This window comes from Octopus bimaculoides, chromosome 4 (genome assembly GCF_046866305.1).
Source record: "Octopus bimaculoides isolate indiv1 chromosome 4, ASM4686630v1, whole genome shotgun sequence".
Classification (NCBI taxonomy): domain Eukaryota; kingdom Metazoa; phylum Mollusca; class Cephalopoda; order Octopoda; family Octopodidae; genus Octopus; species Octopus bimaculoides.
The window spans coordinates 103,584,256-103,611,755 of record NC_142931.1 but is presented as its reverse complement, the minus strand read 5'-3'; the positions used below and the strand labels follow the sequence as shown (position 1 = coordinate 103,611,755).

At 36.0% G+C, this 27,500-nt stretch overlaps 1 protein-coding gene across 1 annotated transcript in view; it reads right to left on the bottom strand.

Moving 5' to 3' along the window:
* LOC106883775 (ectopic P granules protein 5 homolog) overlaps nucleotides 1–27,500 on the bottom strand; it is a 131,602-nt gene that overhangs the window by 96,086 nt on the left and 8,016 nt on the right. The window lies entirely within an intron of this gene.

Here is a 27,500-nt window from a genome sequence, read left to right as displayed (position 1 = left end):
GCGTATATGCTGGGCAACTGCTGGCCTTCCACAAACAACCTTGCCTGGACTTGTCCTTCAGAGGGGAACTCATGCAATCCCATGGTCATTTATGACCAAAGGGAGTCTTTTTCCTTTTATTTAATTAAGAAATCACTCACAAACAAGGAATGATTAACAAAACTCTCTTTGCTGTCAGTATTGGTGTTGGCTTTTGTTTTTGTTTGAATCCTCCAAAACAAAAAGGATCTTTTTCTAACCAAAAAAGTTTGAAATATATTTTCTTACTCTTTCACTGATCTTAATGCAATGAGGGAAGAGTCCAATATATTTATTGCTTCAATGCCAATATGAAAGAAAAGGTTTTAGATTATGCCTCAAAAACCAGCCTAACAGAGTTAGAAGATAGACTCTTACCAACACCATTTTTGCAAATATGACAAATAAGATCAACTGCTAGGTGAGATAACCATGTTCAAGAAGAGGAGAATATTTATGCTCTGAGAAGCTGTGTATCTACCAGGAGATTTTTACTCAACATTACAAAGAAAATATCAATATATTACATGACAGAAAGTTGAATGTCCTTGCAGTGTCTATTGACAGCTCAACAGACTGAGTCATAGAAAATTGTATCTTAAGCGTATTGCCAGCATAATTTATTGTTAATTCAACTTCTACATTGCTGTAATCATGCATGTTTATCACAAAGTACCTATCTATATGTGGGAACTCATTCATTATTTTCAAGGCTTACTTTTTGAAAACTGTGTGTGTGTGTGTGTGTGTGTGTGTGTGTGTGTGTGTGTGTGTGTGAGAGAGAGAGAGAGAGGGAGAGAGAGAGAGAGAGAGAGGGAGAGAGAGAGAGATTTTGTGTTGTGTTGAGGTGTGTTGTGTGGCGTTGTGTTGTGTGGTGTTGCATTTGAAAACTGGATTTTTTATCTATTGTCAGAGATTATAAATTCAGCGACAATGTTGACATTGAAATCACACAACTATTTGACCTTATCTATTCAACATATGCATAATGAACTTTGCATTTACAAATCTTTTCTTTGCACAAAGCACTTAATACATTGTATCATTTGAAAGGTACTTCAGAACTCTATTTTTATTTATTTGATAAAGTTTATAAATGCAAATAGCTCATAATAGATACAGGCATGGCTGTGTGGTAAGAATTTTGCTTTGCAACCATGTGGTTCCAGGTTCAATCCCATTGCATGGGGAAGTGTCTTCTGCAACAGCCTCAGATAGACAAAAACTGAAAAAAAAACCATTGTACACGCACCCATTCGTGCATGTGCATGTGAAGGCATGTAACCTAATAGGCGGGGTGTTGCACTCAAGATCGTGGTTTTGATTCTTAAACTGATAGTGCAAAACACTTCATTCTATGTTGCTCAGTCTACTCAGATGTAAATTAGTAACCCTGCGACAGACTAACATTCTGCTTAGAGCAAACATCTGTTTGCCTGCCTGCCTAGCCAGTCAGTGACATCATTTAAAAGCTACAAGACAAGGAATCATATTTTAACCAACAGTGTGTAACAACATATGATAGTCTGGTTAATACATTAAACTGTCAGACCTTGAGTCACTCTGCTACTTCTACTAAATATCAATAAAAATATATACATATGTATGTATATGCGTGTGTGCTTGTGCATGTGCAACTGTCACCTTGCCTTGACATTGTGTGATAGTTGAAAACAAATGACTCCATTGTGCAAGCGGAATCCTTCATTTCCAATCTGTTGTGAAAATGCATCTGGTTATGAGAAAGGAAAGGCGTCTGGTGTAGGAAATTTGCTTCATCAGGAGAAAAGCCCAACCCATGTAAGAATGGAAAAGTGGAAGCTAAAATGATGATGATAATTTTTTTTAATTTTGTAGTCTTTATATTTTCTTACATGAAGGCATTTGGTTTGGAGGTTAGGGTATTTGGCTCAGGATCTTAAGGTCATGAGTTCGATTCCCTGTTGCACATTGTGTCCTTGAGCAAGACATTTTATTTCACGTTGCTCCAGTCCACTCAGCTGGCAAACCCTCATTGGCATAAACCAATGGAGAGCCAGTTAGTTATAGGTTTTTATCAGTAGAAATTTAATGATTTCTGAATCCTACTACATCAAAAAAAAAAAAAAAAAAAAAAAAATCAGTTTTCGCAAGATCTTCCTTCTTAGGATTTAAAAGTTGAGTCCATCAAACATATTCCTAAATAAACCAATTTGCTTATAACAACAACAAAATACTTGACTTTGTACTTCAAATAATGTTGAAAATATATAAATAGAGCTGACTATATGGTTATCACTTGAAATTTGGAACTCTAGACAAGGTACATTATTCTGTTGTTCTGCTTTAATCAGCATAACTAGTTTAGGAAGGATAGCAGAGCTGTCCAATACATGACAGTATTAAGAAACAGACACTAAAATAATTATGACAAAAATACTTGTTTCAGTAACATGTAATGGAATGGTCTAAAATTGAAAACATTTTGATAATGCTAACATAAAAAACAGGAAAAATATGTGTTTGTGTGGGTGGGTGTAGTGTGCATGTGATTAAGTGTGTACATGTATGCCCATGGAAGTAAGTGCATTTGCTACATGCATGTGTGTGTGTATGTGTACTCACATGCACATGTGCGTAAGTATGCATGTATGCTTGTGTGTTATAAATGTTATATGATATAGATATATTCTTGTACAATTACAAATTGAAAACTATACCATAAAAAGAAAATTAGAAAAACAATAATTCAAATCTTAACCAAATTCATGCATAAAATTTAATTTCATTCTACAATTAATTACAAGATAAATAAATGGTAAAGGTCATAAAACAATGATTTTATAAGAGTTTAAATTATTGAAAAGTTAATAATATGGAAAAAGTATTTAAAATTAAAAGAAATACTTCATATCCTATAATTTGCTTACTTAAATGCTCTGTCATATAGGAGACTGAATAAATGTTCTTTTGGGGGGACATGTGAATAAAGTCCTGTTTTGGGGCACATGAAAGTCGTTTTGGGAGGACACTATGAATAAAAGTCCTCTTTTGAAGCAAACTGAATAAGTGTCTTGTTTTAGAGCACACTGAATAAAAGGTTAATTTTTGGGCACACTGAATAAAGTCCTATTTTGGGGCACACTTAATAAACATCCTGTTTTGGGGGACACTATGAATGAGTCCTGTTTTGGGGGACACTATGAATAGAAGTCCTGTTTGGGGAACATTGAATAAGTCTTGTTTTCGGGAACACTACGAATTAATGTTCTCTTTAGGAAAACACTGTGAATAAATTTCCTGTTTCTTTGGGGTGGGGAGTTAGTAACCTGATAGAAAAATTTACTTAAATCATCCCAATATGACAACAAGATATAAATAGTGAAAAAAGTGTTAAATTATATGAAATGCTTGAAATCTTTAAAGAAAAGAAAAGAACAAAGAGCAGAAATAGAAAAAGAAATAGTTTAGTGTGAAAATTAAAGACAGTTACACCTTTTCTTAGTGAAGCTAATTAGAGTTGCTTGCTGTATTAGTTACAGATAGCAATATAATTAGCTAACAAAAGCTATAGTAAAACCAAGCCTATTCAAATAAGAATTTGTACAAACATCTAAATCAAATGACAATGGCTTTATATTTTGATTGACAGGTATTCTAAACCAAAATCTATTTTGATTCTCAAATTTCTTTAGCAATTCTTCAACAACTTTAGAGTTTGGGTAATTTAATCAATATTGTCTGCAGATCAAAAAGTATGGGTTTATTGAAAAATGTGTGAGTATCAGACTTTAATCAATATCAACTGCAGATTGAGGAGAATGGGTTTGTAGAAACTGTTAGAAAACTGGACTAAATTTTAAGAGTTTAAATTTTAAGTATCATCCTTAACAGGTTGCTTTTCAACACCAGGTCAGCCTTGATATGGTAGACCTATAATAAGAAGCTTTCCAGTTTCAATCATCTGTTTTTTTTTTTCTCTTTAATATGATATGATATGAAATGAGGGCAATTTGGTTACCATTTTTGGCATGTTAAAATGACATAGAAGCTTCCACATTGGATTGTCTCTATGAGACTTACAAAATAAGTACCAATATACTGGAGATTTGATTCTATCAATCCTAGATCTCCCTTACAAAAGAAACCAATATCATCATATTTCAGTTGCTCATGCTGCTACTCACTTTGTAACTTATTTTAATAAACATAGGCTTTGTTTGGATTGTAACAATTTGATTCTGTCAAAAACCATAATTTTATTCTTCTTACTGCTGTTGTGAATAATATATTACTGCAACAGATTCTACCCCATCTTAACTGTTGAAGTAGGAGTAATATTGGTGGTGATGGTGGTGGTAGTGGAAGTAGTTATTCTTGAGACCCTTTTGTAATATCAGAAACAAAATGTTAGTATGGCTAATACCAATAATATTGTATAATAATAAACATTAGTTTTATTATAGTTGCTGTTGTCTGTACTTTTAAACTAAAACCATTACATCCTAAAAACATCATCTTGTTATTACTAATCTGTTGAAATTCCTTCACACATATATAACTATTAGTTTTTGGTATTGTTCTGAAAAGTTTTCTTCAGTTAGTCTTCTTTATCCAAATGATCCAATTGCATAATCCCATTTATACCACAGCTACGTCTGTAATTCTATTATTATAATGTTTCCATCTCTATCTAAACTAAATCAATAATTGTTCGAAATGTCTACATTGTGTTTAAAAAATAATGGCAATATCTGTTGATTCAGATACCAATATAATGTCAGTTTGAAAAAAATGGACCTTGATTGAATAATGATGGATTTCTTGTGACTTATAAAAGACTGACAGGATTTTCAAGGATGACTATATTTCAGTGAGTTTGTGGAACTTCCTACTAATCTGTAGGAGTACTACTACAAGCTAACAACACACTTGTTACTCAAGTGGTGCTACTGTTGATTTACAGCAGTAAACTCTGTCTACAGACAGATTATCAATGACTCACCAGTACACTACAAACTCTGGGTCACATCTGTGCTGTCTCTTTTACATATACATTATCTTAAAAGCTGCACTCTGTGTGGACTTTCAAGCTAGCTCCTGTGGAGCGCTAATTAAGCCTGCGACTCAAAACTAAAGAGAGCAATAATAATAATAAAGCATTTATTAGTACCCTACCAATATGGTATTACTTTAAATTCAGTCTAAATAAAAAAAACTTGTAAGCTCACAAATTTTTGGAGTTCTTCTGAAATTTGAATTTTCAACTGTTAGCATATAACAAATCCTCATCCAGACCTGATCCCAATGCTGGATATTCAAGAACCTAATGAAGGGCTGATTTTCAATTCCAAAATCATCATGACTCCATAAAGGTATAATGTGTCTATGTAGAGCAAACGTAGACTGAAATACAGGGACCTCAGATGGACGGAGAGACAGAATTTCACTATATATCATCATCATCGTTTAACGTCCGCTTTCCATGCTAGCATGGGTTGGACGATTTGACTGAGGACTGGTGAAACCGGATGGCAACACCAGGCTCCAATCTAAATTTGGCAGAGTTTCTACAGCTGGATGCCCTTCCTAACGCCAACCACTCAGAGAGTGTAGTGGGTGCTTTTACGTGTCACCCGCACGAAAACGCGGCCACGCTCGAAATGGTGTCTTTTATGTGCCACCCGCACAAGCCAGTCCAGGGGCACTGGCAACGATCTCACTCGAAAATCCTACGGGAGCCAGTCAGGCGGTACTGGCAACGGCCACGCTCAAAATGGTGCATCTCATGTGCCACCCGCACAAGAGCCAGTCCAGGGGCACTGGCAACGATCTTACTTGGCTTGCCGGGTCTTCTCACGCACAGCACATTTCCAAAGGTCTCGGTCAGTAGTCATTGCCTCGGTGAGGCCCAATGTACAAAGGTCTTGCCTCACCACCTCAGCCCAGGTCTTCCTGGGCCTACCTCTTCCACGGGTTCCCTCAACTGTTAGGGTGTGGCACTTTTTCACGCAGCTATCCTCATCCATTTTCACCACATGTCCATACCAGCGCAATCGTCTCTCTTGCACACCACAACTGATGCTTCTAATGTTCAGCTTTTCTCTCAAGATACTTACACTCTGACGGGTATTCACATTGACATTACACATCCAACGGAGTATACTGGCTTCATTCCTTGAGAGCTTACGTATGTCCTCAGCAGTTACAGCCCATGTTTCACTGCCATGTAGCATGGCTGTTCGTACGCATGCGTCATACAGTCTGCCTTTTACTCTGAGTGAGAGTCCCTTTGTCGCCAGCAGGGGTAAGAGCTCTCTAAACTTTTCCCAGGCTATTCTTATTCTAGCAGCTACACTTTCAGCGCACCCACCCCCACTACTAACTTGGTCGCCCAGATAGCGGAAGCTATTGACTACCTCTAGTTTTTCACCCTGGAATGAGATAGAAGTTGTTTCCTGTTTGTTTACAGTCTTTATTGCACCTGAACATCTGCCACAAACAAAAACTAACTTGCTAGTTAACCTGCCTTTGATGTTGCTGCACCTCTTATGTGTCCATAGCTTGCACCGGGTACATCTTATAGAGTTACTACCTACTCCTTTTCTACATACTGAGCAGGGTCATCTACCTGAAGGGGTCTGTGTTTTATCTACCTTCCTACTTATTAGGATTTTGGTTTTAGCTAGGTTGACTATATATATATATATATATATATATATGTATATATATATATATATATAAGATGCAGTGCAAAGCTTTGTCAGTGAACAGGTCGCGGTTTCAAAGTGAAGAAAATATTTTGACACAAATTAAATTTAAATGTTGAAGTGAATCTAACGGTTTTTTGTGTGTTCTTAAATGGCTTACAAACATCTTCCATGCTGCAATTGTTTGTGTGTATATATATATATATATATAATGCAGTTACTTCAAAAGGAGGGACAAGAGAAGAAAGTTGAGCACAACAACAACCATGAAATGGAGATATTGAAGCAATGCCCCAATAACGAGAAAAGGTTTAGCTGCCAAAACAAGACCAACAATGTTAGATTTTAAGCTTGACCAAAGAGAGGAAAATACTAGCAGAGGTACCAGCCCCGATGTGACAACAGTATTCCATACAAGTGTGAATGAGATATTTATAAAGACAAAGAATATATTTGGAGAAAAAATGACAAACTCAATCTCTCAATCTAAAGAACCAACAGTCATGCAGCTGATTCAACAATTAGTTTGATATAATTATTCCAAAGAGTTTCCTGACTTAGAATAGGTTGTGCAGGGATTTTTGTCTTTTTGATGCTGACTTTTAGGCTAAACCGAGTGTAAGCATTGAAGTTGTTCACCGATTGTTGAAGATGTTCACTGAAGTGGCAGACCACTGCATTGTCATCAGCATACTGAAGTTCAGTGATCTTTTGCTCCCTGGTCAGTCTTCGTGACTTCAATCTGGCAAGGCTGAAATATCCCCCATTATATCGGTACCTAATGTTGACTTCTGGATTGTCTGAAGGTAGTTCATGAAACATTGGTGCAAGGTACAGGGAGAAGAGCGTCAGGACCAAAACGCATCCTTTTTCTAATCCTTCAGTGATGGGAAAGTCTTCAGACAATAGGTTTTGATGGAAGATGGTTCCAGTCATACCATCATGTAATCCCTGTACAAGGGAAATGAATTGATCGGGGCAGCCGAAGCATTGCAGGCCTTGGGACAGTGTCAAAGGCCTTTACAAGGTTGTAGATGCCTTTTCATACTTTTCATACTTAGGAAGTTTGCTTTCGAACAAGTGCACATCAAAAAAGGACATGAAGACCCCACTAAGAGCAGTTCACACAGCGTTTGGTGGACTCATGAAAAGAGTCCTTACGAACAAAGATCTGAACCACCAAACAACATTGAGTGTCTACCAAGCAGTCGTGATCTCCACTCTCCTCTGTAGTTGTGAAAGCTGGACTCCTTACTGAAGTGATGTCAAAAAACGAGAGTGATTTCACCAACAGAAGAATAACAAATAGAATGACTATGTGACCAATGTCTCTGTTTTGGAGAGAATGAAAAGCAGCAGAATCAAGACCACCATCCTGAAACATTGTCTGAGATGGGTGGGCCACGTAGTAAGAATGAAAGAGACCAGGCTGCCTTGTCAAATTTTATATAGTGATCTTTCCACTGGAAGAAGACTCCATGGCTGTCAATACAAAGACCAGCTGAAGCCTAAAACTGACTGGAATCAATCCCAAAGCCTGAGACATTAAAGCTTAGGTTGACATCATTCCATCTCCACTGTGACAAATCGTTTTGAAGCTGAAAGACATAGGAAAGAAGAAGAGAAATGGCAAGAAAGAAAATGGAGGCTGCAACAACCAATGCCTCCCCCACAGATCCTTGTGAACTTTGCAATAGACACTTCCATGCAAGAATCAGCCTCTTTAGTCATCAGAGGCATAACCATGGACAGAGGGGAAGAAACAGTCAACAAGAAGCCAAATAAATTATCAGACACACAATAAAATGCCAACAACAAATTATTCCAAGGAAGATCTTTAAGAAAAATAAATAAACTGAGAAATGATCCATCAAGAGACTCTCCACTCTATCTTTTACACACATTAATAGCAGAGAAAGAATTTGTTTACATTCTTATTTCATAAACAGTGAGGCTTTCTTTATAATATTTAAATTTATTTTCATTCTTTTGATTCAAACTTGCTGTGCATAAAATAGAAATTGCTTAAACCTACAGAAATGAAAACTAGAAGATTCAGATACATCTTGATTTGCAGATTGTGTACACTAGCAGAAGACAAACTGACTATCTCAAGTCGTCTGGTCACTTTTGACTGTCCATTATCAGACAGTTAGGTTATTTACTGTCTATTGTCAGACAGTGAACTACCTTTGATTATCCATTGTTAGGGAGTTTGGTCACTTTTGAGTGTCAATTGTTAGACAGCTTGGTCACTTTTGACTGTCCATTGTCAGGCAGTTGGTTGGCTTTGACTGTCTACTGTCAGACAGCTTAGTCCCTTTGACTGTCTGTTGCCAGACAGTCAAGCAATAAATTGATAAAAATGATATATGTGCGTGTATGTCTGTGTATTAACAGTAATATATATTAACCCCCATCTTACACTGGTTGCTGTTGTTTAGCCCAGAGTCAGCCATGATTGAACAATCTATAATCAAAGGCATTCTTCTCAAGACCATCTTTACTTTTTTTTTTTTTTAGATATAATGTATCAAGGATTATATTATCCAAAGTATCCTTCTCTTTTTAAGATGGAAACTGCAATTTGGCTGCTATTTCTAGCAAACAACCATGGAAATGCTGATACTAGTAACTCCACAGGGATTCCTTCACTGGCTTGTTACTAATTAATATGAAAAGAATAGCTTAACATCCAATACCATTACCAACCAGCCAGTATTTTGCTTCTCTTCTACTATATATCTGTTTTTTTTTCAAGTGTCCCTCTTCTAGAACAATCACAGATCTATTAAAGAGCTTTCCTTGTGGATTTGGAATTACAGATATCATATAATTCCACAATATCTATAATGCTGAGATTTGTTTTGGCTCACAAATCTGGTCAAGCTTCTTATCACTCCATGGAATACAATATACAAAATCTACCAACATTTTCTGCTACTTTTAGGTCCTTTTTTCAAACACAGCTAGCAGAAGGGTAAGACAGTTTTATATAGTGTAGATATTTAGCACTAAATTAAATGAATTGTCAGTTAATTATGTATAAAACTACAAGAAAAGAATGAGAGAAAATAGAAAAACTAAGCATGAATTGCTTATTGTAAAGTTCAGGAATGAAAGAAAAATCAGTATGATGGGAGAGAAGTTGGCAGAAAACAGAAACAAAATGGTTTCAACATAGATATTAGAGTAGATGCATTTTAGATTAAGTTGACTGGAAGCTTACTTTTTCAATTACAATGCTTACTAATTTTATAAAAATAAATCTGATACTGAAACAGATAAAGACAATGCAGACAATGCCTCTAACAAATGAAAATGTTATTTATAACATTTGAATGAACTACCAAAGTCCAATGCTGCCAAAAAAAAAAAACATTCTACAAACAGTTAGGATTTAAAATTAAGATTTTACACAATGTTTTGTTTTGCTTTGTTCTGTTTTGTCTTTTTTTTATGTAGTATTCAACTGAAGGAAGCAAATAAGTATACCAAAATGTCTTACTTCTGGAAGACAAAAAATACAACACAGACATGACCATATGGTTAAGTTCACTTCCCAACCACAAGGTTTTTGAGTTCAGTCTCACTGTGCAGCACCTAGGGCAAGTATCTTTCACTGTAGCCCCTGGCTGACCAAAATCTTGTGAGTGGATCATATATTATGTGATATGAAAACAAACAAGCTGAAATATATTTTGTGTGTTCCAAAACGGCAAAAGTTGTCTTGGCAGCCTACAGATCTCAGTTTATCCCAATTACCAAGAAAAAGTGCCCTCATCTAGTCATGGCCCCCAGTTTACAGCAGCATACTCAAAATAGACCCAATCAACCATGCCATAGTTGTCATTCTCACTGTCTTTCTGGCAGCAGGACTTCTAAGTGGTACCTGAGCAAATCAAGTGCTTGATTAGAGAAGGAAAGCTCTGCTCCTAATTTTATCAATCTTATTCATCACCCTACTTCTTTTACTATAACTGCCTGCCAGAGGAACTCTACTGTCCTTCCTACTAAAAGAAAGTAGTTAGGCAATCTTCATGATGGACAGTTCTAACACTGATGGCTATTGTTTTTTTTTTATCTTTTGCAAATAGGAAAATGAAATGTGAAAATGAAATCAGAGAGAGAAAGAGAGAAGACTAGAAAGATTTCAAAAAGTTGGGGTCTCTTTATGTAATAGACAATGTCGTATACTTTGAAAAAAGTGATGAATGTGTAGTGGTTAAATGTGTATCATGGTAAACAGATGCAAAAGGAATGTGTATGCCTTTGAAGTAAACAAATGAGTGAATCGATTCATAATTGAAATTAATTTATTCACTGGACTTAATTTGTCATTGGTACACATAATTCTTCACTACATGCAAAATGTTGACAACTGCTACGAGTTGCTAGAAATAGAAACAGGGTACATCTGTAGAAATGATATATCACAAATGAATATATGTTTGCATGTGTGTGTACATAGTTCAACTGAGGCAGTAATCTACCGTGGAACTTCGAACATTGCTCTGGTCTCTGAGAAAAGCTGTCGAGTAGTAGACCTTCCTTGTTTGGCTGCCTAGGGCCTTCACTCCCTCTGTCTTTTTGACTACTGAATTTATAAGAATCGTGGCAAGTAGAAGGACAGACATACTGTAGCAGAGTTTATACCTAAATAAGTCAGCTCCTGTCCATTTGAACTTCGCCTGACATGGCCTCAGGTCAAAGGTCAAAGGGAGATGATCAATCACTTTTTGACAGGACAAAGAAAACCTGTTTTCGCACCTGTTGATCGTGGTGGTTTGGACGACCGAGAATTCTTAGACTCGGTTTCGAATCTAGGCTTGGAGAAGGAAGTGTTAATTTATACAAATGCTAATGGCCTTTTCACTCACTTTAAATAGTTGTATCAAACAAGTCTTTACTTAATCCTTCTGCAACAAAATCTTCATAAGTTTTTTTTTAATGCATCTATAAGATTTATGTCAGTAATGAAAATATATTAGTTATTGAGCATTTTTAGTCATTTAAACTGTCAAGACTTGAATTAATCCTATTTTAAGAATAGGTCCTTTCTCTCTCTCTCTCTCTCTCTCTCTCTCTCACTCTCTCTCTCTCTCTCTCTTTCTTTCTCTCTCTCTATTAGTATGAAACCACAAATTTTGTGTAAGAGAGAGAGAAAGAGAGATGAGGAATCAACTGAAGCCATAGAACAAAAAGGTTGATTGGAGCTTCAATCATGTAGAGAAGAAACAAATTAAAAACTATTACAAAGCCATTGAGTCCTTTTCTGATAATCCACTAATAAAATTCCACATTTTATTCAATGAAGGAGCCTCAATCTGCAAAAGTTCAGAACTAAATCTCCCTTAAATAACATAATACCATCTTGAAATGCAAATGATACATTCAACAATGAAGTTCTGCCTGAAAGAAGGATGGTTATAGCCATGATTGGACAGTCTTTGAATGTCTACTCAGTCCAGGATTAATGACATGGAATAATATAGCAATAACAACAACTGTATGAACACCAAGGTGTGGCTGTATGGTAAGAAGCTTGCTCCCCAACTGCATGGTTCTGGGTTCAGTCCTACTGCATGGCACCTTGGGCAAGTGCCTTCTACTACAGCTTCAGGCCAACCAAAGACTGGTGAATGGATTTGGTAGATGGAAACTGAAAGAAGACCATTGTGTGTGTGTGTGTGTTTTCATGTCTGTGTTTGTCCCCCACTGCTTGGCAACCAGTGTGGTGTACTTATGTCCCTGTAACTTAGCGGTTCCACAAGAGAGAGTAATAGAATAAATACCAGGCTTGAAAAAAAAGGCATTGGTGTTCATTTGTTTAACTAAAACCCTTCAAGGCAGTGCTCCAGCATGGCCACAGTCAAATGATTGAAACAAGTAAAAGATGGAAGATAAACAAGTGAATGCACTTTCATTCCACCATTTTCATCAGCAACTAATAACAAGCTTGAGCACACAAACCAGCCACTACTGCAACGACTACTACCACTACTAATGTATAATTTATCAAGTCATTGTGCCATTTAGAACACCATCCCTCCACCCACTGTCATATTGCTGTTGTCGAGGAGACAACCAGAAAAGGTTCAACTGCTGTTGTCATGGTATTATCTGACAGAGACCACTCTATAAACACAAGGGAAGGAGAACTGTAATAAACTAATATATAGGCCTGCAAACCTTTGCTTGTCTATGAAATTACCTTCACAAAATAAATCACATAACTAAGCTATATAGATTTTGACATACTACTCTAATTAGTTTAAATCACAAGAACAATCTAAGTTTCATGAAGTGGTTAATTAAAAATTTAAATTTATATATTATATGCAGTAATCCCTCACCATATCATGGTTCACCTATCGTGGTTTATTAAAGGTTATGTCAATTCCTCCATGGTGATATTTTGCATTCATAAGATAAATATATACAAATTATAAAAATAATTTTAAAATATATACAGTACAGTACTGTTTCTACTTCACAGATTTTCACGTATCGCAGGGGGTATTGAAATGTAACACCTGCAATAGTCAAGGGATTACAGTACACGTGCATGTACACACATACACACATATGTATAAATACGTGTTGATAAACACATATACACACCTATCATGCATTTATATTCATATACATACATATATAAATCTACACACATACACACACAAAAAGTATATATATATATATATATATATATATATACACATATAAATGTTGAACGATAAAAATCAGTGCTCAACACTGCATTGGTGGACAGACTTACTTTATTTGTGAATAAAGCTACCATTGGTTTCATGTTGTGAAAAATATCTTAATGTCTTAACAATTTTTCAAACTGATCATATGGAGGAATGGTGTTCGTCTCCATTTTGAATAAACACACACACACACACACATATATATATATATACATACACAAGAGTTAAGGAATGGAGTAGATAAGATCCAGGCTACATATGTTTCATAGCAAGTGGAGCCTCAGAAGTGGTAAATATCCAAGTGAGGTGTATACCACAGGCTATTCGTCAGGCCAAAGGTATCTTAATCAAATGAAGGTTTACATTGTCACAAGGAGGTACGTGTTAACACATAGAAGATTCGAATATATATATATATATATATATATATATATATATATATATATATATATATATATATATATATATATATATAGAGAGAGAGAGAGAGAGAGAGAGAGAGAGAGAGAGAGAGAGAATATATATAATCTTCACTGACTGAATTTACTGGATTTCAATGGCATAGGACTCTACATTACAATCCTATATATTGTACTACATGGTTTGTAGCCTGGGCCACTAAAAGAACTTTTTTGTGATTACCACCAGATTATATAAGTCTATATATATATATAATATATATATTATATATATATATATATATATATATATATATATATATATATATATTCCGTTTACATATTTGTTTTGCAAGATTTTTGATGTGAAATCGTGTGTTGAAACAGATGTTGTTGTACTTGGGGATGGTCATATTGCCAGTTTAGCCAATAAAAACACACGCACTGTATATTTGGTGTTAATTTGCTTCAGCTTTATATTACATTAATCTTAATCTTATTTCGGCCAGAGTTCTTTCGTCACACTTCTGTGACCTCATCATTGGTCTTTTGTTTCCTTCTTTCTTATGTGTGTCTCACCTGGCTAACTATCAGCCATTTTGTATTCTGTATTCCTATTGTATGTGTCTACGCATGCGTGTCTTTCAATGTGTCTGTGTCTTTTGTAAGTGTATGTGTGTATGGGGAGTGTCTGTATCACCTATATTCTCTGTTAATACGTGTTCGTTTGTATTTGTTTTTATTTATTTATTTGTTCATGTGTGTGTTTTTTTTGTTTTTTTTGTGTTTAATTAAATTTTGTTAACGTATGTAGTATTTAATTCCATTTGTTTATCTATGTATTGTATTATACTTTGTTCATATTATTATTGGTTTATGGGTAACATGTTGTCACATGCTGTGGTTTGTGGTTTGTTAGTGGTGTGTGTTAGTGTTCCATTCTAGTTTCCTATTCAGGCTAGGTTTCTCTTCTATTATGTGTGTAGCTTCAGTAATTTGTCTAAGTGCTGCATCACTGCTATGTGTAGATAAGATTTTAATTTCTATGTTGTTGATTGAGCCTCTATGTTTTTGCTCAGCGTGCTGGTACAGAACTGATGAGTTCTTCCCTTCCTTATGTTCCCTCCAATGTTCGTTTGCCTGCTCCCCTATGCTCCTTGCTGTTTCGCCTACATATGTCATTGTCTTATTTCTGCATCGTCCCTCTGTACATCTTATACTATAGACCACCACAAGTACCAGAGCGTCATGTTCGTCGACACCACCCCTAGAGGCGAACTGGCGTACCGCTTTAGAAGGGCCCTAGACAAACTTAAGCTAAGAATTAAGGTTGTTGAAAGGCCAGGCAACCCTATTAAATCCCTTATCAGTAGAACATACCCTTTCAGTAGAACCCCCTGCACTGATAGGAACTGTATCGTATGTAGATTTAGCCCACAAACGAACTACAAAACCAGAAATGTGGTCTATAGTATAAGATGTACAGAGGGACGATGCAGAAATAAGACAATGACATATGTAGGTGAAACAGCAAGGAGCATAGGGGAGCGGGCAAACGAACATTGGAGGGAACTTAAGGAAGGGAAGAACTCATCAGTTCTGTACCAGCACGCTGAGCAAGAACATAGAGGCTCAATCAACAACATAGAAATTAAAATCTTATCTACACATAGCAGTGATGCAGCACTTAGACAAATTACTGAAGCTACACACATAATAGAAGAGAAACCTAGCCTGAATAGGAAACTAGAATGGAATACTAACACACATCACTAACAAACCACAAACCACAGCATGTGACAACATGTTACCCATAAACCAATAATAATATGAACAAAGTATAATACAATACATAGATAAACAAATGGAATTAAATACTACATACGTTAACAAAATTTAATTAAACACAAAAAAAAACACACACACATGAACAAATAAATAAATAAAAACAAATACAAACGAACACGTATTAACAGAGAATATAGGTGATACAGACACTCCCCATACACACATACACTTACAAAAGACACAGACACATTGAAAGACACGCATGCGTAGACACATACAATAGGAATACAGAATACAAAATGGCTGATAGTTAGCAAGGTGAGACACACATAAGAAAGAAGGAAACAAAGGACCAATGATGAGGTCACAGAAGTGTGACGAAAGAACTCTGGCCGAAATAAGATTAAGATTAATGTAATATAAAGCTGAAGCAAATTAACACCAAATATATAGTGCGTGTGTTTTTATTGGCTAAACTGGCAATATGACCATCCCCAAGTACAACAACAAAATATATATATATATATGTATAAATACACACACACACACACACACACACACATATATATATAGTAGTACCTTGGTTTTCAAACAACTCTGATCACGAATAGGTCATGCTTTATATCTTGTCTTTGTCATATTTATTCAATACAGTAGTACCTCAGTTATGAATGCCTCTGATCACGAATAAATTGTGTTGTATATATATATATATATATATATATATATATATATATATATAAGGATAAGATCGGTATTTAAAATATTGATCTTATCAAGTGGTCAGCATGGGAATAAAAACTATCAAAGGTAATAATTATTTAAAATTATAATACAGGGTATCAAGAGATACCATCACGCTGAAAAAATAGCAGTATGTATGTATACGTCCGTATATGTAAGTATACTGTTTATATACATGTATTTGTATTTATGTACTTAAGTATATTTCACTGATGAAGGCAGAGCATTTATGCAAAGCCAGAAATCCAGGATTTGAAATTATCTTATTATTTTTACTGGTTTATTTGGTCTTCGTCTTCGCTAATCGTGCCTTGCGGACATTTATTGTGGTTTTGGAGTCAGGATTTGACTGCTATTTTTTCAGCGTGATGGTATCTCTTGATACCCTGTATTATATATATATATATATATATATCACGAATAAATCATGCTTTCTATATATATATACATTTGTATACATCTATACATATAAATTTGATATGGGCGATTCTTTCTTGTCTTGGGATTCATGGTCAAATGGCTGGGTGGAATTGCACGAAAAATCACACAGATGTGTAGAATGATCCGGTGGTGTTGCTGGGCTTTGTATTTTTTTCATAGCTCCCATGGTTACCGAGATAATCTACAATAATAATACCCTTGTGTTTATGAATGAGAAAGGAAGGGGTGATAGATAAATAAGGAAGGAAGGGGTGATGTCATACTTGGTAGTGGGATGATGAAAATTGTACACTGAAAAAATAAATCAAACAGCGTTTCAACTCTATGTGAATATATGTGTATGTAAAAGTGGGGTACGTGAATGTGTGTGTATGTGTGCATGTGCATGCAATGGAAGCAGGATGGTTCATCTTTGTTGGCTAAGTATTTTTTGATTTGGTTGAATCTTGGTTGTTTTTTTTTTTGGTTGTTGGTCAGTTATTTTTAGCATTTTGACAGAAAAAAGTCCTTCTAAAATTGTGTTTTATCATAAGCGTACGCAAACAAGTCGAATGCTTACACAGAGCAGGTTTTACAGCCACATCATCCAAACCAACCAGGTGAAACCGGGCTTACCTGCTAGTGTGTATATATATATATATATATATATATATATAAAGCACAATTTATTCATGATCAGAGTTGTTTGAAAACCGAGGTACTACTGTATATACACACACATATATATATTATTGGATAATAAAACAAATGATTTACACCTGGTAGCTTACTGGTAAAGCACAGTCACATTCACAGTGATCGTTATGTTTATGGTAAATGAAAGACGGAAGATGGAATATACGAGAATTTATTATTAATCACAATTGTTTCAACACATCTAGCATCGATCCCTCATGGGTGGGACACTCAACAACTGGTTCAGTGCAAATGTGTCTTATCGGGTGATAAACAGACACAACTCATTAAAATAACAGTTCCGCAAGTATCTTCTCATTTCATAGAAAGAAAAGCAGCAAAACAAAGGAAATATTTTCATTTACATAGAAGATTAAAAATAAAATTACAGATGCAAAAACGAAACAAACACGCAATATAGCAAGAAAAATATTAAAAATAATCATTAACAAATGTGGATGTATAAACAAGCTGCATGGTGTGTGTACACTTGTTCAAACAAGCACCCATGAAAATGTAAGCACACGCACGTGTATGGTTTGGTGTACTCATGATCACAAAGTAAGTTAAACATCTACTTGGTGTTTATAAGAATGGGGCGCCTGACTGGCTCCCATGCCGGTGGCACATAAAAAGCACCATTCAAGTGTGGTTGATGCCAGTACTGCCTGACTGGCCCGTACTGGTGGTACGTAAAAAGCACCCACTACACTCTTGGAATGGTTGGCGTAAGAAAGGGCATCCATCTGTAGAAACCTTGTCAGATCAGATTGGAGCCTGGTGCAGCCTCCTGGCTTGGCAGTCCGCAGTCAAACCATCCAACCCATGCCAGCATGGAAAGTGGACGTTAAAAGATGATGATGATGATGGGGAAGTTAAAAGTAAACTTAATTCATCCATACCTTAAAGTAAATTATGTTAACAGTTACTCAAATTTATTCCCACTACATTGTGCATTTATATGCATGTAGGCATCTTGAGAGTCTTTCAGAAATTCTATTAATGGTCTTCTCACTAGTCCACAGAATAGACAGGGTTTCCTCAGAGCAGAGACAGCATCTCCTGGAAATGATATTGTATGGTTTCACATGCCTTGCTATGGACCAAGTTATGCTTACTTAATTTTATTCTCCTTCAGTCGCCATACAAAATCATCCAAAGATGTTGAATGTCTCTAATTGATTGTCTTAAAGCTGGCAACATGATTATGATGACAATTCTTAAATGAATCAGCCATCTGCCCAATGTAAACATGAGCATTTATCATATTTATTTGTATATAAGGCAGTTCCGACACTATTTTCCAGTGTTGTTACTGTGTTAGCTGTATCATAAGCATTTCTACTACTACCATTTGGCCATAATTGGTGTTTTTCATCGCGGTTTACATCTCCTTTGTTCATATTTAAATGCGTATGTTCGCTAGATCCAGTAGGTGGGTTATTGAACCTTTGTCGCATTTTACTATTGTTTATGTAATGCATAAGCTGCTCTAAATTAGCAGAGTTAATATAGGATACCTTCACAGTGTGCTGATTAAAACTAGCATAGTACTGATTAGAATTAGGGAAACATTTGTCCAAAGCGGCAAAACATTTTCCACCAATCTTGGTTGAAATATGCCAACCAAAAATCAGGTTGAATCTAATTCATATATCTGTTGTTAGGCTTATTTGATAGAGTATGTTGTACAGGATTGGAACAATTTACAGTGTTATAAGCAGTTGGATTATTATGTCGCATGTTTCTATGAGTTTTCGTTGGTAGTTCATTCTCTTGACCAATTCTTCCTGGCCTGTATTCTCTATCTGAGTGAGTTCTCAACCGTGACTTTGTGATGGTGTACAATATGTATTACAATTGGAGGAATTACCAGTGTAGTGTATGCCTCTTTCTTGTATATATTGAATTTTTCACAGTACCCAATCCTAGCTAAAGCAGTATTATAATAAGTTGCATGTGATTAAAAAATTTTATTATTAGCAGATAATCTAGAAATTCTTGCAGAAATATTCTTAACTAATCCCCATATTATCGAGGGCGGATGGGTGGATGGTTGGATGCTACATTTATGCACTTAATATGATCATTTGGCTTATAAAACAGTTCAAATAATCCAGTATCAAGAGAGAAGGTAAAGTCAAGAAAACTTTACTCTATGATAATCTTCTCCCATAGTAATGTTTAGTCCTAAATTTTTGAAAAAAATCTAAAGAAATTTTTCCAATGCCTTTCTAATTGTACTTTGCTACTTCTGTCCAGGAAAAATAAGGTGTCATCCCAATATAGACCCCCTGTCACATCCAGAGAGGAAGACTGGATTAGTGAAAGGATATATATTCCAAGTAGGTTTGTGACCTGTGCAAAGTTATATGACCCCATTGCTATATCAAAAGCATTCTCCCTATCTAATCTACTCCATAATCTACCATCAAAATTGACTAAAGTGGCTTGCATGGTTAGTATGATATCTATTTCACATCGGGACAAATCAGAATTTCTCATGCTATAAATCAGGGCTTGATTAAGGATAATCAGGTTAATAGTGGTATAATAGCTCTCTATATCTAGTTGCAAGAATTTACTATTCATACTAATTTCTAGAAGCTTAAATCATCCAACCACCTCTTGGGAATCACCCCAGAGGGCTAATCTAATTTTAGACTTAAGGGGCGGGTATTATCCTACCAATGATTTTTACTAATAATGCCTGTATCAGATATAGAAGGATAAGTCATTTTAACTGAGGGGTCAATAAGAAAATTAGGTTTCTGGTCCTTAAGCATAATCTGGGGTTTTCTAGGGATGTATGGCTCATTTCAATCATTTATAGCTAACAATTTGTAACTCTGTATTCCATCTTCCATTTACCATATACATATATATATACACACACACATATATATACATACATATACTTATATATATATATATATATATATATATATATATATATATATATATATATATATATTATATATATATATATATATATATATATATATATATATATATATATATATATATATATATATATTATATATATATATATATATATATTATATATATATATATATATATATATATATATATATATATATATATATATATATACATATATACAAACACACACACATATATATATATATATATATATATATATATATATATATATATATATATATATATACAGACATACACACACACACACACATATATATATAAGCATGTATGTATAAACAGCAGATGGAAAATATTGTTATCTGTTATTTATTTATAATTCATCCCTCTTGGAACCTGTTCCTCACATGATCCAAAGTATATTATGGATTGTATATTTAATACAATGTGTATTTCTTGATTAGCCCAAGGGCTAGTGATATACTGCTGGGTTTAATTAATTGTATACATAGCCAGAATATCATTCTGGTTGTACTTCAGTACTCATGTATGTATTCGTCTATCATGGTCTTGCATACATTTTAATTTTCACCTGACCCAGCGCCTTACCATTTAAGTGCCTGGTCCACTTGAACTCTAATCTTTTGTGTGTGTGTATGAGAACATTTTTATAAACAAACATTGAAGCATCAAATGAGTTAGTATTTTAGAAATGAAGGAAATCTGGGAAGCAGGAGTATAGCTGTGGAAACTGTTTCACAGATCAGATAAAATACTCCCATACATGGGAAAAAGTAACCAGCAAGTTGTTACAGAAAATTGAACTCAATACTTCTCAAATTCCAGCTGAGCACTCTATGCCACTGAACTAAATGACCCCTGACAACAGATCCCGTCTTTTATAATGCCAAATCAGATATGAGTCTGATGCAGTTCCCCAGCTTGCGAGCTCTGGTCAAATTGTCCAACCCATGCCAGCATGGGCAACAAATATTAAATGATGATGATGAGACAGAAATGAAAGAAATCTCGAACACAGAATAACTATGGAAATAGCTTAGAGGATTGGGTAAAATACCCTCATAGACAGAACACACACCTTCTACATTGATCAGTTATATGCTACCAAATCATCTCCATACATCTCTCTCTCCCCATGCACTAGGTCTGCCTCTTTCTTCACACTTTTGCAGCCTGAACACCCACACAGAGCCAGTGCTAGAAAGTGAAGGGCCCAATTAGAGATTTGTCAGTGGGGCCCTCTACTCTATAAAGGCCTAAGATTGATGCTTTATGCTTCGTGTAGTATGGCAGTGCCAGCCAAAAAGCATTGAGGCTCTACCATGAGCCACAATGATATACTAAAAATTCATCATAATGTCCTCCGCTCGAGCAGGTGCGCAGGGCTTTCTCTTGGCATAAGGCCCAATTTGAACAAATCTGTCTAATTGGTTAAAAAAAAATTCCTGCACTCACACATCTCCCTTTCTCTCCTCTTACCTTATTCACTGCAGAGCTGGCAGAATCGTTAGCACGATGGGCAAAATGCTTAGCAGCATTTCATCTAAGTTCAAATTTTACCAATGTCAACTTTGCCTTTCATCCTTTCAGGATTAATAAAATAAGTACCAGTGAAACACTGGGGTCGATGTAATTGACTAGTCCCCACCCAACAAATTTCAGGCTTTGTGCCTTTAGCAGAAAGGAGAAAGGGCTCTATACCCCTTTCTTATTTTCTGACCAGGCTCCCGTGGCTTTTATGGGTTTTTCCACGTGTAACCTTTCGAAGCGCCTCCCCCTATTGGGAGTTTTATTTGTTATATCTTTCTTGTTTTCCCACTGTTTACACGAATGTTTTCTTTCCGGACAAAACCCTTTGTAACCTTCGTCCTGTCTTTGTCCTTACATGTTTTTAATTTATATTAGCCCTTGTGGTCAATAAAACCAGAATTATTATTATTATTATTATCATTATTACTACTATCTTGCTGCTGTCAGTTATTATTATTATTACTACTATCTGCGCTGTCAGTTATCACCTACTCTCACTTACATTCCCCCTAACTTATATGCATCATCAATTATGCCTCCACTCTCGTCTACCATTCACTATATCCATTCCCTCAACCCAACCCAATTTCTACAAACATTACTTTTCCTTATCTTCCCTCCTACATATTTATTATTAGTCAACCCTCAACTTTTGTCTTTCACTCATCATATCTGTCCCCTCACTGTCCCCATCGCTAACCATTCTTCACTATTGTCATACCATCTTGCAACCCCTACCTACCTACACTCCCAGTTCATCTATCCCTACTCACCTCTATTTACTTTCTTGTATCTTCAGGGTCCACTTTGACATGTCATCACCACTATTTTATCTCTTTTTCCAGCTCTACCTCAATTACTACCATCTACACTTCTATAATGTATGTAGCAACATAGTTCCTAAACAATAAGAAACCTTATCTATTCTGGTCATGTCTTTCATAATTTAACTTTTCATGTCCTAGCATAAAAATAAAGTCACCACCCACTCATCTGTTGCCCCACTCAGCTGAAGGGAGTCTTAGTCTTATTAATGGCTGCACCATATGGCTAATGTTAAGAAGGGTTTCCAACCAAAACAGACATTATAACATGATTCATCAACAGTCTCTACAATAATCCTATCACTCAGATTTCTTTCAGATCCTAGCAGGAGTACTACAAGGTGACACTCTTGCACCTTCCCTTAGACTTCTCATTATGAAATCCAACATCAAATGCAGAAAGAAAATGAATTTCTGAATAATACCTCGGAAAAAAAAAAAAGAGAGCAGACATCATTTTTGCAGCTATTATTACTGATACGATTTATACAGATGATATAGTTCTTAGTTCTGACACTATTAAAGAATCTCAACTACAACAGGTTGAGGAAGTTTCAAAATAGATAGAACTACACATCAATAACAATAAGACTGAGCTTACGGTTTCCAATCAACTAAAAAAACACATTATATTATCAAAGGATGCAAATTTGGAATGTGTAAATGACATAGAAAACTGGGATCATGACTAGAAAGCTCAGAGAGGTGATAAAGTAAGAACTGAATTGAAATTTTTAGCAATGAACAAGATGTCTTGCAATATGGGAGTCAAATCTATCTAATGACCTGGAAATACAATTCTCTAGAGCGGCAAGAGAAAGCATATGGGTGTATAGATTTGAATACTGGACACTTACAAAAGTAATAAAAAGCAGACTAAGTGGAATGTACACCAAAACATTAAGAAAGGTGAAAAGATGATGGAGAATAGGGAAGTGTGGAAAAGACTGGTTAAGGAATCCAAGTGCACTTGACATGATGCATAAGACACATGACAATGTGTGTGTGAATGTGTGCGTGTGTGTGTGTAAGAATGTGTGTAATGGTGAGGACATAATAAGAATCCCAATTGGACAGGTCAAGGGTAATGCCAATCATTGCTTCCAAACAAAGACAACCATTATCATCAGTCTAGAGGGTGAGAGGTTAGAAGTAGAAGAGAAGGAAACAGTGAAACCATTCTGTTAAGAGTAACAGAAACAATAAAATCCATCAACTGAGATAAGAACTTCACAGCTTGAGGCTACAATATAAAGAAGCAAAGGAGGAGGAGAGAAGACTCATCATAGACTAGCAGAGCATTGAGGAAGGTTAAGTAGCATAGAAGATGGCAGAAAGAGAGAGACAGGAAGTGAGCTGCCTTGCAAGCAACTGCGCATGGATTTATGAAACAGCTGCTGGGAAGCACAGTGGTCAATTTATCTTCTCCAAAAGTTAAGGTCAACACTCAGCTCAGAGTCACCTGCAGTGATGATTCCATGGATTCTGACTATAGACACTCCAAGTCCTTTATTTGTCCATCTGCACCAGCTAGGGGATTTGATGGAAAGGAGTTCAGCTAGAAAGAGACTCAGCAGGTGGTCAAGAAGGCAAGAACTGGTTCAGCCCCAGGACCAAGTGAAATATCTTACATGGCATATAAGAACTGCTCAAGTTTGCTCCACATATTTGGTAATTAGGATCCTACGGTTGATTTAAAGAAGAGGCAAGGCAGCACAGCTGTGGAGGTATACAGAAGGAGTATGGATCCCAAAGGAAGTCCAGCAGGTGGCCAAGAAGGCAAGGATGGTCCAGCCCTATGACCAAGTGAAATACCTTGCATGACATATAAGAACTGCCTGAGTGTGCTCCACATATTTGAGTAGTTAGGATCCTGAGGTTGATTTGGAGTAGGTTCAGTTCCACTGCATCTTGGCTCAGGCAAAAAAGTGTCTTCTACAATAATCCTGGGCCAACCAAATCCTTGCAAGTAGATTTGGTAGACAGAAACTGAAAGCTCATCAAATATGGGGGGGGGGGTTGTATATCTTTCTTTCTTTCTCTTTCTCTCTCTCTCTCTTCTTGTCTTGATGTTGCATGATAATTGTGAGCAAGTGATACCCTCCAGAAAAGCAGTGTCATTCATTTCCAGTCTTCTGCGTAAATTTATCTGTCCAAAGGGGAATACAATCTTACTTGGAATAGGTATCACTATGAATCTTTCAAAATATTTAAATCTAACTTGTACTGCACTTCTTAAAGAGCATCCAAAAAGAAACATTTTGATACCCCATTTGTGAAATTTGGGTAAATATTTTAGGAATAAGTTCCAGAAGCTGGACTTTGCTTGACCACTGCTTATGCACATTAGGATAGTGGGAAAAAATACCTCTCTCAGATTGTTCTAAGCTTTAGCTCACTTTCTGTGTTCACGATGCTTCATCAACCAAAAGGAGATGGAAGCTTCGGTGGCACCTGTGCCCAGCGTCGCCTTCCTGGCACATGTGAAGACATTCGAGCGAGATCGTTGCCTGTGCCGCTGAACTGGCTCCTGTGCAGATGGCATGTAAAATACACTATTTTGAGCGTGGCCGTTGCCAGTACTGCCTGACTGGCCTTCATGCCGGTGGCACGTAAAAGCACCCACTACACTCTCGGAGTGGTTGGCGTTAGGAAGGGCATTCAGCCGTAGAAACTCTGCCAAATCAGATTGGAGCCTGGTGTAGCCATCTGGTTCACCAGTCCTCAGTCAAATCGTCCAACCCATGCTAGCATGGAAAGCGGACGTTAAACGATGATGATGATGATAATTTGAATAGTCAGTGAATTGGCTGAAATATTGCCTAATTGGCCTAAATGAATAATTAGCCATATTTGTAATGTCATCTTTGAAACTGAGGTGATAATCAGCTTCAAATTATGCAAATTAATAATGTCCGTGGTATAGTAGTTGCCTATTATTTTTCAGGTTCTTGAAAATGAAACTGGGGAGATGTGCAATTATTTAAATATTCATATAAATCCTCTCTGTTGTTGCATGTAACAAACAGATTTTATACTCTTTTACTCTCTTTGACTGTGGCCATGCTGGAGCACCGCCTTTAGTCGAGTAAATCGACAGCAGGACTTATTCTTTGTAAGCCTAGTACCTATTCTATTGGTCCCTTCTGCCGAACCCCTAAGCTACGGGGACATAAACACACCAGCATCAGTTGTCAAGCGATATTGGGGAACAAACAGACACACAAACACACACACACACATATATATATATATATATATATATATATATATATACATATATACGATGGGCTTCTTTCAGTTTCCGTCCACCAAATCCACTCACAAGGCTTTGGTCGGCCTGAGGCTATAGTAGAAGACACTTGCACAAGGTGCCACGCAGTGGGACTAAACCCAGAACCATGTGGTTCGTAAGTAAGCTATTTACCACACAGCCACTCCTACTTCCAAGCAAATGCTCTCTTCCTGTTGTCAACCCTCATTATGTTAATTTTTATGGTGTTTACAGACGTAACTAAATCCAAAAGTACAAGCCACAAGGACTTGAGTTTTGCCATGTTTTGCCTGAGATTTTTGGACATGATATTATTTCAATAAAATTTTAATGGACTATTAAAAATAGGTGTAGATTGTGGAGTTTCAAATCAAGGTGCCCACGTAAGTTGAATTTTCTGTTTTGACGAATTTTTCCAATTATTTTTCCCCCACAACCTTGATAGGGAAAAAAGCTTTTAATGAAAACAAAAGTTTTTTCATTTATTTTTTCACACACACACAACCCTGCCTCTGGACTAATTTTGCTCAAATTGTTTTTGAACTATGCACTTAAAAATGATGGGAGGAGCCTTTCCAGTAAAATAAATATTTGAAAATATTTTCAGATGAAAAAGTGTGTGATATAAGGGAGATTTAGCTATTGTTTCTAACACATCTCACGATTACGAGGTACCATTCTCAGAAAATGCATGTAAATCTAGATTAAAATAACAAACAAAATGTGAAAACTAATTCCTTTAAAAACATTAATTGGAGGCATTAAAAATATCTGTAACTTACAGCAAACTCATTACTAGGAGAGAGAGGGAGGGAGGGAGGGAGAACCAAAACAAATTAGCACTACTCTTGAGTATGTAAACATTACCGCAAATTATACGACAGTACTTAAAATCGGAAAAAAATAAAAATTACATAAGACTTTAATAATCTACAAAATAATATTCATTGCACAATATAATTTCTATTGGTGAAATTTGACCAATATTTCTCAAAGAAAAATTAAATTTACATATACAAGAATATCTGCTAGGTAAAATTCAGACGTTACTCTCCACACGTTAAAACAGCGAGAAGGAAAAAACAATAAACAACAATCTCAATATGACAACTCCATGCTAATTTTGGGCCCTAAAAGACTTATGTAGCTCAATTTGGTGCATTTTTCATAGAAACATGTTTACTTAGTAATTAGTTCATCCATTTCTTGAAATTCTGGCTCAAACTCGATATTTGAAACCTTGGATTCGTATTCCATTTCAGCACACACTGTGCAGATACACATCAGTTTGACAAGTAGAATCACTATGTGTTAATCCTATATGAGTGGAGGCGCAATGGCCCAGTGGTTAGGGCAGCGGACTCGCGGTTTCGATTCTCAGACCGGGCATTGTGAGTGTTTATTGAGCGAAAACACCTAAAGCTCCACGAGGCTCCGGCAGGGGATGGTGGCGAACCCGGCTGTACTCTTTCACCACAACTTTC